Here is a 5,222-nt window from a genome sequence, read left to right as displayed (position 1 = left end):
CCCCTGGTCCCGAAAGCATATCGACTATGCTGACCTTCTCCAAACGGCCAGAAGTTGTGCCCATCGTCCCACCAACGACAACGAACACCATACGGGCCTTGTCTCAGCTCTTCAACCAGCATGGCCTGCCGGAGACCTTGGTATCAGATAATGGGTCACAATTCTGCTCCAGCTCCTTCCGAGAGTTCTGCCTGAGAAACGCCGTCACGCAAGTCCGTTCGCCACCATACCACCTGTGGTCCAATGGTCAGGTAAGGCGTCTTGTCGATACGTTCAAGTGGGTGCTGCTCAAATCTCGACGGGACGGGACGCTTGTCGAGGTCCTCCAGAGATTTCTTTTGGTCAATCGGACCACTCTAAATGACTCTCTAGAGGATCAAAAATTACCCGCTGAAGCGCTCATGGGCCGAAAACGGTGAACTACCAATTCGGCCATGTGGTCGGCACCGACGACTCGTTCCCGACCTGACGTGTACACAAAACCAGCCCAGTTTAGAGTAGGTAAAAATGTTTTTGCCCGAGATTATCGACCAAAGCATGAACGACGAATAGAAGGACGCGTCTAAGGAAAACACGGCAGCGTAATGTATGACGTCTCCATTGGCCAAGATATATAAAAACGACACAAGAATCAACTGCGTCCATGCCATCTATCAGAACCAACGGCATCCCAGAGCGACCTTTCACTCGACATACTTCTTGACACTTTTGAACTGAGGGCCGCCAAAACTGATGGAGCGCAGCCGGTAACCCAAAACGCATCATCCAGTGAACCAAACTTTCTACCAAGAAGATGGCCGGATCGCCGTCGCCGCCAGAACACTCTTTTCCAACTGGACCCCCGAAAAACTCGTTACTGACATTTTTCCTCAAGGAGAGGTGTTAGGGATGTCAGTATCCCCAAACACGGCTTATTTTTCGAGTTATTGACAGTTTGTTTTCAAACATTTCGATTTTTTAAATTTACCGCCTTTTCCGCCATGTTGCACCTCAATCCAAAATGACTGCGCTTTTTCCCATCGGTCAGGTATACCTTGTGTGCATTAACTGATTTATCGCGCCCCAGTGTCGCTCGAAATATATAGATATATGTATTACGTTGCACTCTCTGTGATTCGCCTTTGGTTGAGGCCGTTAAAGCCCCCTTTTGAAGCTCTGGTCTTCACTATCTGTGCTAGGAGTGGTTGGGCTCGCGTCATAGTCGGGCATTTGTGCGGTCGTCCTCAGGTCGCGTATAGCCGTTGAGCGTACTCGATTTTAATACATATCAAAGTGCTTGGACGTTTCTTGGACAATGGCGTCACGAACTTAATGCCGGAATCCGTAATATTTAAACTAGAAATAATGGAAAGATTCAGCACCTAATTGACGCCAATACTGCAGCAATGATGCAAGCAGAAAACAGATACGTTTTCTCTTCCTTCCGATACACGAAGCAGTAAGTTTCTCCTCCACATCTGTTTGCAAGGGTGAGCTTGAAAATTCGCTATCACCTGACTACGAGGGGTTCCGGAATACAATCATAATAATGATTATGCTCAAATGGTTCTTGATGTGCCGTCAGGCTTGAGCACAATGTTACAGTCTTGATGAAAGCATGACTGGCGGGGTTGGTGTGTACGGGAGATTGCGCAAAAAATGGATATTTTCATTTAAAAAGTAGACATTATTCGATGTGGACGTTAGAATTTGAATGTTCCGGGCAGAAACTAATAGGTGGAGGGAAAAACAATAGGCATTGTGCTTAGCGCGTGACACAAAAACTTCAAATTAAGAAAAAGCGGAACCAAAACAGCAGTTATGGTAGAGCAGTAGAGTTGGTGTAATCCGGCCAGTCACTTTGAACTAAATTCTAAAAGCCTAATGACATAAAGGCCTCGTGACCCTAAACTGTTGGGCTTATGGTCAGCGTCACAAAACCCGAAAGCGGGGATGATGAAGTAAAGGGACCAGTGATGCGGATACATGGTAGCAGGATTCTCAGAGTCATGGTGTACAGCGAAAATGCAGAGCTGGAAGAGTGTGCTGATGATAACGCACAAGCCTAAACTGGATCTGTACGGAAAATTATTGACGTTATGCAGAGCCCTAACCGAAAGTCCATTATGCCGGTTAAATACGAACAAATAGCTCAGCAAATTCAAATAGAAGCGCGTCGTAGGCAGCTAGGATCAGGTTAACAGTTCGTTTCTATTTGCAGTTGACTAAAGTGCTGGGACAGAGGTATGGTCATGGGTGAGAAGGGGATAGTTGCGGATGTGTGGCAGTGCCGTGACATCATTGGCCTGATATACTTCGGTCTTCGGACAGCCTCATAACAGACGTCATATTTAAGGTGATTGGGTTGGGAGGTAAAATTCTTTGAACAGCGGGATTTTCTCAGTCCGGCCAGGGAATCCGTTGAGACAAAACGAACCCGAAGTAAGGTTGATGGTATTTTGTCTGGTCTGTGGAGGCTATTACTTGAGGCCTACCATGGTCTCCTCAGAAATAGCCTTGCGCTCTTTAGCGACCGGCGTCTTAAATCACATACTTACCCAACTGTTATGCCCTCTACTGATCAGTCAATCAGCCTTGTCAGTTACGCACGGAATTGAGAGGACAAATAGGCTTAGAAAGACTGTACCGCATCAACCGAACAGCCAATCGAGAATGAACAATATCAAGAATGGAATGGAACAAAATAGTTCAATGTGCGGCTGAAATAAAGACATGTTGAGCATTGAGACCCAGTTTATAGTCAACAATGTGAATATGCTTATTAGGAGGCAGCTTTCCTAACACCAACATGTCACTAACAACATGCCTACACAACTCTCTCGAAATATCCCGCAAACGAGTACCCAGAACCCTCTGCTCACCACTAGTCCGAAATGAACCACTTACGAACAGCATGAGAGTTCCGCCAATATCCAGGGCGACTATCCGAAAGCGCTATTCTATGTATTACTGTACCAAATTGTGCAGTTTCTTAGTACATAGACTGAACTACTACGCCACCGTCATATTTCACTCTGGTGCCTCATCACGATCACCAGAGTGGGACTGAACCATAGTAACATTATTTTGAAAACCCGATTCCAGTAATAGTCATTTGCAACGCGCAGTGAACAAGCGCCCAAGTGAACATACACCAATTAGCCCTACCGATGTGACCCAGAGTGACAGCCTTTCGTGGAGAAAACGAACGAACACCCTCTAGGTCCTCTTGCAAATGCACAAAGATGTCTGGTTGAAGAGCCAGAGTGTATTTACAAGAAGAGTTTGACAAGATGAAACTAGTTGCGCGTTGTCGCTTCTCGCACCTGAAAACCCCATGCGCTGAAAAATTTCATGAGATCCACATCCTTTAGTTAGCGCAGCTGCGAGGGTTCTAAGGGGCGACAATCGTTAAATAACATCCATAGATCATTATGTCAGTTCCGTTGGCGTTTACTTTAGTTACACGGAGAATTTAACCGTTTACCAAATCGCACTTTCCCTGGAAATTTTTTAGGTAGATTAGTGAAAAGAATGTGAGTCAACTACCTCGAGACTGTACTTTCCATTTGCTTTAAAGCTATTGACACGCGTCCAGCGCAGTCAAGCGCATTGCTTTAGCGGGGTCGGTAACTGTATCAGATCAACTCAGAATTTGTGCGAATGATCTGTGAGTTGAAGCGGAATCTGTTGTCCTTTCTTTTAACACCAAGGTCACATGGGCTGCAGCAGTGGGGCTGAGCTAAACAAATGCTTACACGTGCTGTTTAGACTAAACTAGGGCTTTCATGAGAATTCCAAATAGAAGACGGCTTCCAATGGCAGGCCCACCTTGGTGACTGTAAGGCCCTCTTTAAGGTATCTCTCGAAATCTTTCGCCCTATCACAGGTGCCCTCAGTGGATTGTACGTGGAGTCAGATGACATGCTGTGCTCCACTCAACGGGAAATGTCTTCACTTCTCAGCGTTGTGGTGGGTGATCGTTCAGCAAGGACAATCAACATACTTTGATAGACCCACTAATATCCTTTCCTTAAATATCCTATCATGCTCAACAACGCGATGAACTGCAGAGACCGTTTTTTTCTCGAGGAAAAATTGAGTTGTTGGCGCTTGCAAATAATGTGCATAGCACAGAAGCAAGCTTGACGCACGCATCGCCTTTTGGTCACTGCTAGGGAATCCAGGAGGCCAGCCAAGTGTAGCCACTCAGTATTGTTAACGCAGGCGCTAGTAACTCAAAGTAGTTTGCATGTTTCTTCAGATCTGAGCATGCCATTATAACCTTCTGCCATACTGAGAGGAAATCGAGAGAAAGGAAGGACTGGAAAAGGGTGGAACAAGGGGTATGTGGAGGAGACAAGGATGAGTTGGTTGCAAAACCAGTCGCCTGGTCACTGGGCTCCCTTCCCGACCCACCGAGGCATTTATGTCAGCAGTCATTGAAAAAAGGTGGGGATACATGCAACTACAAGACATGAGCTTTAAAACTTCGCGTGTTTGCAGTAGCAAGTCTGACTTCGTCACGTATCCACGCCGGGAGTGTGGCTTTTGTTCTGAAACATGTGAGAGGGGGTGGTAGGATTAAAGTTTCTGGATTCGATGGGGAATCCTTCAAGGTGTAGTGTTAGCTACTCCTCAGACAATATTGATCTGAGTGCCAAGGTGTATCCGGCGGCCCTACGGTCAACTCATACCGACTGTAACTCTCATCACACATTCCTTCAATAGATCCGTGCAAAGAGAGTCGAACAAAAAGAACACTGGGTGGGCTTCTCTCATCTAGTTAGCACAAGCCATGATGAGGGTTCCTAGAATCATGTGACGTATTGCTGAGGGCGTTTACGGTAGTGACGTCACCATTTTTGAGAACGGTGGAATAAGCGCTGTGATCGCGTTACAGTTCACTGCTCTTTCCTCCCAAGTAGAATTTTGCTTCCGTCTACATGTGAACTTCCACAACATTTAAGTGAAGGTTAGGGTAATTGGAATAAGCGCTGTGATCGCGTTACAGTTAACTGCTCTTGCCTCCGTCTACATGTGAACTCCCACACCATTTAAGTGAAGGTCAGGGTAAGAAATATCCTGGCGCGCATCTCAAAAAGACAGACTGTAACGCATTTGAAACTCAAATGTATCTGCTTGCCCGTTTCTCATATGACCTTATACGTGCCCCTCCCTTTCTCTCTTCCCCCATTGCAGGTACCACGGACGAATCACCACGGGCCCTGGACAGGGAAGAG

Source organism: Opisthorchis viverrini (assembly GCF_000715545.1).
Source record: "Opisthorchis viverrini unplaced genomic scaffold opera_v5_166, whole genome shotgun sequence".
Lineage (NCBI taxonomy): Eukaryota > Metazoa > Platyhelminthes > Trematoda > Opisthorchiida > Opisthorchiidae > Opisthorchis > Opisthorchis viverrini.
This window is presented reverse-complemented; position numbering follows the sequence as displayed.